We start from the raw sequence: 15,101 nt of genomic DNA, 5'->3' as shown, positions 1-15,101 counted from the left end.
TCCCTCTGCATATACATGTTGAGACATGCTCTGAACTGAATTAAGGTTTAACGGTGTAGAGATATTTAAGTTCATTCCTTTTCTTGCTTTTATTTCCCATTTTACTGTGAAATGCTTCTTTTTTTTTTTTTTTTAACATGTGTTTATTGCACATTTTGTTCATTTACAAACGGTGAACAACATAGAACAAGAAGGTACATATAAGAAAAAAGTAATGATAATAATCGCAATAATAATTATTAAAATAAAATTAATAAATAAATAACTGGAAGAAGAAAAAAATAAAAATAATAATAATAATAAAATAAGAAGTTTTTAACCACAAAACAAAATATCATTGCTTGTGTAATAATCATGGTGGTAAAGAGATAGGCTAAATAAATGAAAAATATGTGAATAAATAAATGCGTATATCTATATACACACACACATATACGTATATGTAAAGGTCTAAATGATGAAATCCTTCTTTTAATCCTTCCACGCTGTTTCCTGTCATCTTCTAGAAGAGTTGCTCAACCATCGGTTTGACAAACTTCACAGTTTGCAGCAGAAAACCTTAAAAGTGCAGCAACAGCGGGACATTTCTGCAGCTTTCCGCAGAGGCAGCACGAGGACTCACACTTTACTTAAACTATGCACTTTATAAACAGCCACAAAAGTAAGAAAAAATGGGTTTTTGGCTTTTTACATCGATGTAAATGGGTGAGCTTCTCTTCAGCGCTTTGTCAGAACAGACAAAGATGGAGGACTAAAGGAGCTGATGGTACAAAAATTGCTTTTGAGACCAAAGCACAGAGCCAAAGGTACCAAAAAATATGTATTATATACGGTTTACCGCTTTTTGCAGCCTTTGATTTCTTGCTTGTTTTTTTGTTTTTGTTTTTTGTGTAAATATGTTTTATTGATTTTCTGGAAATTTTTACCCGACAAGAATACAGCACATGTACATGTCCTAAATATGTACACTTCCTGTTTTCAAAACAAAAGCACCAATTGTATGGTAATGGCTTTCCCTATGATAAAAGGCAACGGGTATTTTATTTTGTGAAAATAACAGGAAGTGCGTTGCTCACTGCGGCTAGCTTTAGTAGCGCCGAATTCGTGGGAACAAAATTGTAAACAGCCGGTATTTTGTCAGGTTTTCAACACGTTGGGGATCTAAACGACTACTTTCTCTCCTGAAAATGTTTCAAATGTTGCTAAAGTTTACAGAGTTTAGAGCTTAAGGGAAATCAGCTTCAGGCCGGCTGATTTCGGCTCGGGCAGGAGCGCAATGCATTGTGGGTAAACGCTCTGCATACTGTCTGATCGATGAGTATGCAGTATGGAAGTATGTAGTATGGAAGTATGTAGTATGTAGTGTGTAGTATGGAAGTATGTAGTATGTAGTGTGTAGTATGGAAGTATGTAGTATGTAGTATGGAAGTATATAGTATGTAGTGTGTAGTATGGAAGTATGTAGTATGTAGTATGGAAGTATATAGTATGTAGTGTGTAGTATGGAAGTATGTAGTATGCAGTATGGAAGTATATAGTATGTAGTGTGTAGTATGGAAGTATGTAGTATGTAGTATGGAAGTATATAGTATGTAGTGTGTAGTATGGAAGTATGTAGTATGTAGTATGGAAGTATATAGTATGTAGTGTGTAGTATGGAAGTATGTAGTATGTAGTATGGAAGTATATAGTATGTAGTGTGTAGTATGGAAGTATATAGTATGCAGTATGTAGTATGTAGTATGCAGTATGTAGTATGCAGTATACAGTATGCAGTATGTAGTATGCAGTATGCAGTATGTAGTATGCAGTATGTAGTATGCAGTATGTAGTATGTAGTATGCAGTATGCAGTATGCAGTATGTAGTATGCAGTATGCAGTATGCAGTATGCAGTATGTAGTATGTAGTATGCAGTATGCAGTATGTGGTAGTCAGTATGCAGTATGCAGTATGCAGTATGTAGTATGTAGTATGCAGTATGTAGTATGTAGTATGCAGTATGTAGTATGTAGTATGCAGTATGCAGTATGCAGTATGTAGTATGTAGTATGTAGTATGCAGTATGCAGTATGTAGTATGCAGTATGTAGTATGTAGTATGTAGTATGCAGTATGCAGTATGCAGTATGTAGTATGCAGTATGCAGTATGTAGTATGCAGTATGTAGTATGTAGTATGCAGTATGTAGTATGTAGTATGCAGTATGCAGTATGTAGTATGCAGTATGTAGTAGGCGTTTTCGAACACAGCCTTAGTCTCATTATTTAAACTGCATCCCCACACCAACGCAGAAAGGTTCCTGTACGTTCTTCTTCTGCAGATTATAAAGCCGTGCATGCGTACTCTTCTCTTTTCTAAATCCCAAATTATGAAATTGTATGCAGGTGCCTGATTCCCACTCTCATCTTTTGCAAAGAATTGATGCCAACGCTCCCCTACTTATTCATCTGCATGTAAAAGCATTTCGATCGAGACTAAACAGAACGGCAGAGAAGAGGAACATCACGGCCAGCCTGTGGTTTATACTCAAAATCATGTCGTAATCCCTCACATAGATGCTCCACAAACTCAAATTCAATCAGTTCCCCTGCATTCTGCTTGAAGAGAACAGCTATTTATACGTCCTCCCACGGTGTTTGGGTCTTTAAGGCTAACATTAGGGTCTGTTGTTTACATGACGAGCAGCGTTTCACACACAGAGTGGGCGGAGTCTGCACAGCAATTAAACGGCGTGTCGGTCCACCGCGGGCCAGATGTCCAGCTCGCATCCCGCTGCACGCGTCTCATTCCAGGCAGCAAATACTCCCAGAACTGTGAAAAGTGGAGTTGGAACACTGCAGAATTGAAGCCGTTATTCACATGACTGATCATTTATTTCTGTCTGGATGCGTTTCTCTCAGTTTAGCTTCCAGTTTGCGATCAGAACTCGGTTTATTACATCATGTGGAACGTGTCCTATTCAACGCATCCGCGTCAACGTCTCATGATTAAATTCAGGTCCCATTTTGAATTTACCAGACTCCATTTCTGGAGATAGCTTTTGTGCACTGGAAAAAATCAAAGTCTTACCAAGTATATTTGTCTCATTTCTAGTCCAACTGCCTAACAAGTTCTATTTCAGCCAGATATAGGGAATTGTTTGAAGACAATACATCTGGAATATCTTGTTAAATGAAAAAGTCTTGAAACAAATTGTTTTGAGTCGGATTTCACATGAAACAAGCTTTTTTTTTACATTTGAAGAGGTTTTTAAGCTAATTTCAAGATCACTTTTATCTCAAAAGTCCTAAATATCACATCTTATTTCAAGAAATCTTGACAAGCCGATTTTCACTAGTTCCATTGGCAGATTTTTTTTGCTTATTTCAAGCAAAAACGTCTTTTATTTGTTGTTTTTTTTAACTTATTTTTGGAGGGGCATTTTGTTCCAGCTATAGAAATACATTTTGAATTTATTTGCATTGAAAAACTGGACATTTTGAGCTTTAGTGAGTCTGTTTTTCTATAAATAGATTTTTTTTTGTTCAACTTACACACAGAAAAAAACAAGATTACACTTTGCACTGGAAAAACTCAAAGTCTTACCAAGTATATTTGTCTCATTTCTAGTCCAAATATCTCATTACACTTAATGTGAGACACATCTGCCTAACAAGTACTATTTCAGCCAGATATAGGGACTTGTTTGAAGACAATACATCTGGAATATCTTGTTAAATGAAAAAATCTTGAAAACAAATTGTTTTGAGTCACATATCATATGAAACAAACTTTTTTTTTTGACATTTGAAGAGGTTTTTAAGCTAATTTCAAGATCACTTTTATCTCAAAAGTCCTAAATATCACATCTTATTTCAAGAAATCTTGACAAGCCGATTTTCACTAGTTCCATTGGCAGATTTTTTTGCTTATTTCAAGCAAAAAACGTCTTTTATTTGTTGTTTTTTTACTTCTTTTTAGAGGGCATTTTTTCCAGTGTGTTCAAAGCTCTCAGCATGCAGAGTCGTTTTAGCCCTTTGGTGGTTTCATGCTCCATCATGTCAGTCGGAGCTGGATCCGTCCATTTGTGTCTCATAATGCAGGAACTCGTGCACTGTGTACCAGAGAGTAAAGTGCATCCATGGCAGGAGGTGAATATGAGTAACATCACTAATTACTGCTGTGAAACACATGCATGTTTGGTAGTTTTACTTAATGTCAAAGTTGGCTCGTCTCGCTGCAGTCGGAACCACACGCTGCATATAAAAGATGGATGAAGCTGCCGGTTTCACGGCCATCTGTCTCCAAGACCTCCATCCAAACACAAAGTCAGTAAACTTTCCCTCCACGTCATTATAAAGTCATATTTTCTTCCTTCTCATCGCTGTGATGGTGGTTCTTCTGAAAATAATCCCATCATTAAATAGACATTAAACTTCAAAGAGTCTAAATTTGTCCAACCCATATTTCACCTCGTACTCATCAGCTCCGCCATCTTCTCCAAATATGGTCACTTCCAGCTCCAAAAAGCACCGAGTTGGTGATTCTAGATGCAAAAATCAAAGCTTTTAAACAGCAAGTGGGTGGCTTTTAGAAATATTCTCAATCAAAAGTTGTAGTATGACAAAGTTTAACTAAGAAATAATGATTTGAATTAGGGCTGGGCGAGTTAACTCGTTATTATCGCGTAAACTCGTTAATTATTTAACGTCGATAAATATTTTATCGCGCATTAACGCAGGTTTTATTATTGTAAAAGTCTGTTGAATGCATCACATTCACACAGTTACAGCAAACACCACGAAGCATGGAGTAATAAAATAAAGATAAACCAGCAGGTAACATCACCGCTACAGGTGTGAAGCTCACGGAGCTAACCGGCGCTACTTCCTGTTTTAATTGTTTCAACATAAAAGCACGTATTTCAAAATAAATTTTAAAAATACTAGGGCTGGGCAACGATTAACATGTTTAATCTAATTAATCACATGATTTCCCTGATTAATCACGATTAATCTCATTTGTACGCAGAATCCAAAGATGAATCCAAAAGTAGCGTATAGCTTTTAGCATTTAGCTTTATTTTAAATGTGCTGCCATATGAATGAAAGTGCCATAACATTTGTTGTGCAAACACACTTTTAACATCAGCATCTTTCTGTAGTTTTTATGTAGAAGCCTCGCTCCACTGTCTGTTTCCTTGAATGACTTGCTGCTATCAGTTGTGTGTTTTGCCTTTAAGTGATATTTTAGACTGGAACTACTACGCTGAGAAGACAATTCCACTTGGCAGAGTTTACAGATGACTTTGGTTCTGTCGACTCCGCCGTCTGGAAGAACTTTAAAATGAAAATGGCCGAGTAAAAGTTCCGTACCCTTCTCCATGTTTGGTGGATCCGCTGATTACTTTCTTTTCCTGTTCCACAGCAGACAGCAGCAGACTTTTACAAAATAAAAGCCTGTGAGCGCCAGACTTTTACAAAATAAAAGCATGTGAGCGACAGACTTTTACAAAATAAAAGCCTGTGAGCAACAGACTTTTACAAAATAAAAGCCTGTGAGCAACAGACTTTTACAATAACAAAACCTGCGTTAATGCGCGATAAAATATTTATCGGCGTTAAATAATTAACGAGTTAACACGATACGAACTCACCCAACCCTAAAAAAAACTCCTGCATTTACAGCCAAGTTGAATTGTCTTCTCAGCGTAGTAGTTCCAGTCTAAAATATCACTTAAAGGCAAAACACACAACTGATAGCAGCAAGTCATTCAAGGAAACAGACAGTGGAGCGAGGCTTCTACATAAAAACTACAGAAAGATGCTGATGTTAAAAGTGTGTTTGCACAACAAATGTTATGGCACTTTCATTCATATGGCAGCACATTTAAAATAAAGCTAAATGCTAAAAGCTATACGCTACTTTTGGATTCATTTTTGGATTCTGCGTACAAATGAGATTAATCGTGATTAATCAGGGAAATCATGTGATTAATTAGATTAAACATTTTAATCGTTGCCCAGCAGCCATAATTTGAATGCAAAGTATGTTTATTGTTTGTTTGCACTTTAATAAAAAACATTACAAACAAGAGTATATCACATAAAAGAAAGAAATAGAATAAAATAAATAAATATATATATATATAATAGAAAATAAATCATAAGCTGCAATGAATCAGTGCTGGAGAGGTTAGAAACCCTCACCATTAAGATAAATAAACTAAATTAAATGTATCTTATCAGGATAAAACACCATATGGATTAATGAGAGAGAAAAAAACCCAATAAAGAATAAAAACAACACCACAAAAATCAATAATCAAGCAATGAATCAAGAAATAAATTACAATAAATCAAAAGACTAAATTGCAATGGCAACTACAAAGAAAAAAGAGAAGAAATCTGTGTGTTGGTTGATGACACTAATGTGTGCTTTCCATTTAAACGTATTGGCAGTAATGTCCACCACAGGACCTGAGTGAAAGGGTTTGTGCCGGCCCTTTTCTCTCAGCTCCACTAAAGCCCGTGCGCAGCAGCCGCTCAGCAAGAAGAACATCCCTCAAAGGCCTTCTTCAGAGCTGGAGCGCTGCTGCTGCATCCTCCGGGAGCTTTGAGGGTGAACCAGCTGGTGAATCATTTATGGGCCGTATCTTGGTGCAGTGCACGCAGCCGTGCCTCCTGCAGCAGAGCGCAGTTACAGCGGAGTTAACTGCAGGAGCTCCGGACCGGTCGGCTCAAAAACAGGCAGAGAACTGATGAGTCGACGGTTTTCAGCTGAGTTTTCTTCTCCTGAATGTGCTGAGATGCTGAAAGATCAAATGATGTGGCACATGTTGGATTAGCATCTGATTATAACCCCGTAACACACATCGAGTTTTTGTATTTTCCACTTCGTCAGTTGTTGGTTGGGGCTTTGAAATAACTTCTCACACAAACATTTCTGAAATGTTGGGCCATCGTTTGGCCTCCAGTGCCTGAGACGTCCTGACTGCGAGGACACCAGGTGATGCAGAGTTCCAGCTGTTATTTTGTCCCATTCGTCAGGTGTGCAGCAGCACGGGGGGGTGGTGGTTGTTTCAGAGTTTGGGGACAGGTCAGGACTGCAGGCAGGCCAGTCCACCACCCGTACCCTCTTCTTCCTCAGCCGTGCCTTTGGAACGTGTGCAGAATGTGCTTTTCCATGGTCTGTTTTATGAAAACCCACAAAAACACATGAAAACACATAAAAACACATAAAAACACATGAAAAAACACATGAAAACACATGAAAACACGAAAACACATGAAAAACACATGACAATACATGAAAACCCATGGAAAAACATGTGAAAACACATAAAAACACATAAAAACACATGAAAAAACACATAAAAACACATGAAAACACATGAAAACACATGAAAACATGAAAACACATGAAAAACACATGACAATACATGAAAACCCATGGGAAAACATGTGAAAACACATAAAAACACATAAAAACACATGAAAAAACACATAAAAACACATGAAAACACATGAAAAAACATGAAAAACACATGAAATTACATGAAAACACATGAAAAACACATGACAATACATGAAACCCCATGGAAAAACATGTGAAAACACATAAAAACACATGAAAAAACACATAAAAACACATGAAAACACATGACAATACATGAAAAACACATAAAAACACATGACATTACATGAAAACTCATGGAAAAACACGTGAAAACACATAAAAACACATGAAAAAAACAAATAAAAACACATAAAAACACATGAAAACACATGAAAAAACAAATAAAAACACATAAAAACACATGAAAACACATGGAAAAACATAAAAACTCGTGAAAACACATAAAAATACATGAAAAAAACAAATAAAAACACATAAAAACACATGAAAAAACATAAAAACTCGTGAAAACACATAAAAACACATGAAAAAACAAATAAAAACACATAAAAACACATGAAAAAACAAATAAAAACACATGAAAATACATGAAAACACATAAAAACATGTGAAAACACATAAAAACACATGAAAATGAAAACACATAAAACAAATGAAAAATTTAAACGATTTAAATTGAATCAGTGCTAGTTTAGAGTGATGAAAAGAACGTCAGTGTTTCGCCGTGTCTGATCGTCCCGAATGTTTGTGCATATTTATGTTTGGTTGACATGTGCAGCTTTCCCTGGTTAGCAGCATGGTGAGGCGCAGGGTTTGGTGAAGATGTACCAGGTGGCCGAGCAGCAGGCCTCTGACAGCTGACCAGAACAGGAACAGAACCAACATGGTTATCATGGCAACACTTCGTTTAGTGGGAGACTGTGGTGCCTGGAAGTCCTTCAACACAGCACAGAGGGAAAGGAGAAATGGTGTTGAATGCATAAATCACAAAGTACGACTCGGGATACGTACAACATCACTCAGCAATTAGCATGGTCACCTCTAAGGCTCTGCTATATCTAGAACATGAGATCTAGAACTCAACTTTGTGTAAAAGACGTAGAAAAAGACGACTAAATCAGATCTAAATATTAAAGGTGAAAAGCATTCTTAATCATCCCTTTAAAAAGGCATCTTTACAGAGAAAAATCCAAATTTTCAGCTTTTTTTTTCAATGGGCTAACCTGATTTAGCGCTAAAAAGATGTCAACAGACGTCTGGTGTTGGTAGTTTGTGTCATGTGATGTGAGCCCAATTATTCATTATTTAGTGCACTGCAAACTCGCCACATGGTGCACCAAAAATAGTCCACAGAAACTGGATCTGTGGACATGGACCATCTGGCACTGCAGATGGAGCGTGCTAAGGCTAGTTAGCCTGCCGCTAGCAGGTCCAAGCTAGCGTTAGCATTAGCATGGTCACCTCTAAGGCTCTGCTATATCTAGAACATGAGATCTAGAACTCAACTTTGTGTAAAAGACGTACAAAAAGACGACTAAATCAGATCTAAACATTAAAGGTGAAAAGCTGTCCTAATAATCCCTTTAAAAATCCAAATTTTCAACTTTTTTTTTTAATGGGCTAATCTGATTTAGCCCTAAAAAGATGTCAACAGACGTCTGGTGTTGGTAGTTTGTGTCATGTGATGTGAGCCCAATTATTCATTATTTAGTGCACTGCAAACTCGCCACATGGTGCACCAAAAATAGTCCACAGAAACTGGATCTGTGTACATGGACCATCTGGCACTGCAGCTGGAGCGTGCTAAGGCTAGTTAGCACTGCCGCTAGCAGGTGCAAGCTAGCGTTGGCATTAGCATGTAATTTCCTTCACAGTTTCTGAAGAGGTTGGGTTCCTTTTCTGCCAGGATTTGAAAAACGTGTTAAACATGTAGAAGACGGACGGTTCCAGCTGCAGTCAGTGTTTGTGGATCCGCACAATCACAGAAAATTATGGGTGCACACCCAGGGGTGGAGCCGTGATTTTAAATGTGGGGGTGTTACATGAGCGCCACATCAAGCCCATAGACACGACGCTGAAGTTGGCATCCGATTCGCAATTTAAATGGATGGGCATAAAGGGCCATTTCACTGGATTTTTTTTTTGCATTTTGATCGCCCTGAACTAGGTCCTGTATGGAAACTACAATAGTTACACTGTTCAAATCTGGATAGAATTATTCTAAAGAGGCTATAGAGTCTTTAAAACACATTTTATGATTTGTTAAAACTTTATTTGGTCATTGAAAATTCAAAAAGGTGAAATCATCTCGACACCCCCATCCCCCACGGGTGCGACGCCCATGTGCACACCAGATTTGTGTCATAGCCTACAGTTTTGTCGAGTTATTATTGTGAAGAGAGAGATATTAATTGCATGTTCTTAACCAGAAACAGCAAATGTGGGCTGTCCATCACCTCAGGTTATGGCGTCTGTTTATGCAACTGTGGATTTCTGGTGCATAATTATGGAGTGCTGCTGCATTGAAATACTGTATCAGCAGCTGGCAAACCCTTCTACCTGAATAAGTCTTATATATATAGCAGGTGAGTGAGTGGATCCAGATTCTTCTGGTGTTTTATTATTAAGGAGTCATTTGGCTTCAGATGTGGATAGTAAGTTGTTTTCGCCCTGGAAGAAGCCGCAGCTGTCTGCTCGGATCAGGTACAGGAAGGTCCAGATGAAAGCTGCTTTTCACCAGACAAACTTATTCCAGGTGACACAAGAAGACTAAAAACATGTAGAAAACGTGACAAGTTAATAGGGTAATATTTTAAAATAATAGATATCACCATGAAACTTCCTCAGTTGATTACTTGTACAAGTGTGAAATGAAAAATGTATTACAAGTTTTAGACATTTGTATGTTTAATTATGCAAATGAGGCATTATCTCATTAAATATGCGCACATTTGCAAATATTTCCGGAAGCTAGATCTGAACATATGATAAAGCCAGGTGCAAAATTCTTTTTTCATTTTGTTTACACAGAAAATGAAAAGAAAATTACAGAGGGATTTCAGGATATCTGCTTTCATTTCCTAGGAAATCAAAATATACTGCCCATAGCCTAAAAAACATCAATTTTCACCATATTATTTTATTATAATGTCACATAAATCAGGCCAGGAATGATTTATCAACAAATCCTTCTATAAATATCTTCAGAATACTGCTAAGTGTATAACTGGAAAGTTTGGTGTTAGTAGGTGCTCCATAGGCTGAGATATTGATACTGGAAAAATACAAAAAACTGATTTTGAGAAAACTAACCCAACTAGCTTTTAAGGCGAGACACTACAGGTGAATAGGGTAATATTTTAAAATAATAGCTATCACCATGAAACTTCCTCAGTTGATTACTTGTACAAGTGTGAAATGAAAAATGTATTACAAGTTTTAGACATTTGTATGTTTAATTATGCAAATGAGGCATTATCTCATTAAATATGCGCACATTTGCATATATTTCCGGAAGATGGATCTGAACATATGATAAAGCCAAGTGCAAAATTCTGTTTTCATTTTGTTTACACAGAAAATGAAAAGAAAATTACAGAGGGATTTCAGGATATCTGCTTTCATTTCCTAGGAAATCAAAATATACTGCCCATAGCCTAAAGAACATCAATTTTCGCCATATTTTTTTATTATAATGTTATATAAATCAGGCCAGGAATGATTTATCAACAAATCCTTCTGTAAATATCTTCAGAATACTGCTAAGTGTATAACTGGAAGGTTTGGTGTTAGTAGGTGCTCCATAGGCTGAGATATTAATACTGGAAAAATACAAAAAACTGATTTTGAGAAAACGGCATTTAAAGATTTAAATTTTTGTAATTCATTTTGGTCAATTTGGGCGAAACGTACTGCCGCGATTAAACAAAATGTGATGAAATAAACATTTTAATTTATGTTTTGAGATAACACATATTGAAGGAGTAGACTGGCCCAAAATTCAAAAATTGACCACTGCATGAAAAGTCACTGTTTTTGCCTGCTGTGTCTCGCCTTAAGAGCTTAAAATAGACCTGGGTCGTTCCATTTGGGATCAAACGGGAAAAAGGACGGGGCAGCAGTGGCTCGATTTGTCCAAAAACAACTCGTGCTGGCCATGCCTTCATGAACACAGGCCTTATGGGCCCTCTTCTCCAAGGTAAACACTCCTTTGTGTGTCCAGATAAGCAGGGCTTGATTTCCCGTGAGTCAATTCACACACAACATATCCCGTCTGCCTCACTCAAACCCAGAATAACCTCCCGTTCACTTTGGCTTCAGCTCATCTTTGCTTCGGAGTTTTTATTCCAAAGACGAGGCCATTTACAGGCCGAGAGAAGACGAGAAACTGTGCAAAACAGTGTTACTTTTTCATAGAGATGGGACCAAGTCTTAGCTTTCAAGTCTCAAGTAAGTCCCAAGTCTTAGCTTTCAAGTCTCAAGTAAGTCCCAAGTCTTAGCTTTCAAGTCTCAAGTAAGTCCCAAGTCTTAGCTTTCAAGTCCCAAGTAAGTCCCAAGTCTTAGCTTTCAAGTCTCAAGTAAGTCTCAAGTCTTAGCTTTCAAGTCTCAAGTAAGTCCCAAGTCTTAGCTTTCAAGTCCCAAGTAAGTCTCAAGTCTTAGCTTTCAAGTCTCAAGTAAGTCCCAAGTCTTAGCTTTCAAGTCTCAAGTCTTAGCTTTCAAATCTCAAGTAAGTCCCAAGTCTTAGCTTTCAAGTCTCAAGTAAGTCTCAAGTCTTAGCTTTCAAATCTCAAGTAAGTCCCAAGTCTTAGCTTTCAAGTCTCAAGTAAGTCCCAAGTCTTAGCTTTCAAGTCTCAAGTAAGTCCCAAGTCTTAGCTTTCAAGTAAATGGTAAATGGACTGTACTTGTATAGCGCTTTTCTAGTCTAACTGACCACTCAAAGCGCTTCTAACACTACATGCCACATTCACCCATTCGCACACACTCATACAGCACGTCTACATCTATACACACTACGTGCTTTATAATCATTCACACAACCATTCATACACCGACAGATTTATCGGTAGGCAACGTGGGGTTCAGTGTCTTGCCCAAGGACACTTCGACATGTAGCCCGTGGAAGCCGGAGTCGAACCATCGACCTTCCGATTGGTGGGTGACTGCTCTTCCTCCTGAGCTACAGCCGCCCCAAGTAAGTCTCAAGTCTTAGCTTTCAAGTCCCAAGTAATTTTTTCTTGGGCAAGTCAAAGTCACCTTATTATTGCAGTTTTACCTGCAGAATCTGATCTTAATAAAGTGAAAACACAAAGATATAAGTAACTGTCAGTAAACATCATTGGCCAATGTGTCCAACCTGTCCACCCCGTATCATATCAAGCTAACGTTAGCTAACTACCGGCTAGGCTAACAGGATAATATTAGCTAATATGACGAGCACTTACTGGTCAGAATGGATCTTCAAATGATGAACAAAGTTGGAAGTTGTCGTCTGGCTGTCTGAGATGTTGATGCCGCATGTCTTGCACTGAGCTGTTCGTCTTTTGCCGTCAAAATGGTGATTATGAAAGCCGAAGACAACGACTCTCGGTCCCGCTGACATGTTGATGCCAAAGATGCATTGTCAACTTCAGATTTTAAGTATTTTATTTAAATAAATGCTGTAAAATGACCTGAAACACCATGTTTGCCTCATGTTGAATATAATTTACATTCATGCAGGCTGCTTGTGTGACCAGTAACGCCTACAAACTGCACCTGATCAAGCCGTGATAGTTTTGTAATAGTGAGTAAATACTACTGACAGATTTTTGGGTAAACTAAATAGAGTAGTTTTACATGTCACTGAATCTGAAACGGTGCATTTTTCTGGACTTCTTATGAAAAAAGGGGAAAAATTGAGAGTATACCCACTTCTCCAGGGACCGCTACACCACTGGGTCTGAAGGACTGTAGTTTCTTTTAAAAAAAAGGGGTTCTAAGGATAAAAGAACCAAGTACTTTCGATCAAAAATGACAAAAAATATATATATAATGAAAGAGGAAGAGAATTAAAATCATTGTATTGGAAACGGTACATCGAAATTCAAAGAGTGACACTCAGATACTATATAACTGCAATATGATGACCTATTAAAATACACAATATATATACAATCAAAGGTTTTATGTATAAGGAAACAAATAAAACACGTTGTCCTCACCAGGTCTTAATATTAACTTTAATAACAACCTCAGATAAACAACAACTTATTATATTTTACACTGTTTTTTCTTTTTTTTTCAAGATTTAACCAAAAATTTGGCCAAACTGAAGAAGCAATACTCTCTGAAGTTCCCACCAAGGCATCTCAGTCAGGCTGAGGTCTGAGATGTGGCTCTTTGGGTTTCTGACCTTGGGGTGACCTTTAACCTTGAACATGCTAACTAAGGCCTGCAGAGTCTAAGATGTAGCTCTTGGGTTTCTGACCTTGGGGTGACCTTTAACCTTTAACATGCTAACTGAGGCCTGCAGAGTCTGAGATGTAACTCTTGGGTTTCTGACCTTGGGTTGACCTTTAACCTTTAACATGCTGACTGAGGCCTGCAGAGTCTGAGATGTAGCTCTTGGGGTTTCTGACCTTGGGGTGACCTTTAACCTTTAACATGCTAACTGAGGCCTGCAGAGTCTGAGATGTAGCTCTTGGGTTTCTGACCTTGGGGTGACCTTTAACCTTTAACATGCTAACTGAGGCCTGCAGAGTCTGAGATGTAGCTCTGTGGGTTTCTGACCTTGGGGTGACCTTTAACCTTTAACATGCTGACTGAGGCCTGCAGAGTCTGAGATGTAGCTCTTGGGTTTCTGACCTTGGGGTGACCTTTAACCTTGAACATGCTAACTGAGGCCTGCAGAGTCTGAGATGTAGCTCTTTGGGTTTCTGACCTTGGGGTGACCTTTAACCTTGAACATGCTAACTGAGGCCTGCAGAGTCTGAGATGTAGCTCTTGGGTTTCTGACCTTGGGGTGACCTTTAACCTTTAACATGCTAACTGAGGCCCGCAGAGTCTGAGATGTAGCTCTTGGGTTTCTGACCTTGGGGTGACCTTTAACCTTTAACATGCTGACTGAGGCCTGCAGAGTCTGAGATGTAGCTCTTGTAGCTGCTGATGTCTTTCCTCCTTGGCATCGTGTTAACACACTTAGATAATGTCGCTCCCTTTGCCTAAATCAGCTAAATGAAGTTTTCTTCAGGCTGCTTTTTGCTAAATAGATCTTTGACCTCAATGAGACTCATTTCTGGTTAAACAAATGTTATGATAAAAGCTTCCGTTCAATAAATAATGACGTATTGTAATGTCGTGTTTTTTTTCATCTGAGGTCGGATTTACAGAGTTTAAAGACTTTATGTAAAACCTTAGAGATGAAGGAGGCTTTTTCACATCACTTTATCTGAGGCTCCAGGCTCCAGAGTGGGTATTAATTATTTACTAAAAGGTAAGTTGGTTTACAGACAAATGCAACATGACAAGTTTTGAATTATTAACCACACAAAATAAGCCAAAAATCTTTTTTTATGATGATTAAGTCGAATCGTTAAACATGAAATAGACAAATATAGAAGTGCACAAAATGTCCGAGACTCGTCCACAGAGGTGGGCAGAGCAGCCAAAAAGTGTACTCAAGTAAAAGTAAAAAGTCGTCATCCAAATAATTACTTGAGTAAGA

At 37.9% G+C, this 15,101-nt stretch overlaps 1 protein-coding gene across 1 annotated transcript in view; it reads left to right on the top strand.

Moving 5' to 3' along the window:
- gabrb1 (gamma-aminobutyric acid type A receptor subunit beta1) overlaps positions 1-15,101 on the top strand; it is a 103,496-nt gene that overhangs the window by 50,900 nt on the left and 37,495 nt on the right. The window lies entirely within an intron of this gene.

This window comes from Odontesthes bonariensis, chromosome 17 (genome assembly GCF_027942865.1).
Source record: "Odontesthes bonariensis isolate fOdoBon6 chromosome 17, fOdoBon6.hap1, whole genome shotgun sequence".
Classification (NCBI taxonomy): Eukaryota; Metazoa; Chordata; class Actinopteri; order Atheriniformes; family Atherinopsidae; genus Odontesthes; species Odontesthes bonariensis.
The sequence above is the reverse complement of the archived record's forward strand: the minus strand, read 5'-3'. Positions and strand labels throughout refer to the sequence as shown.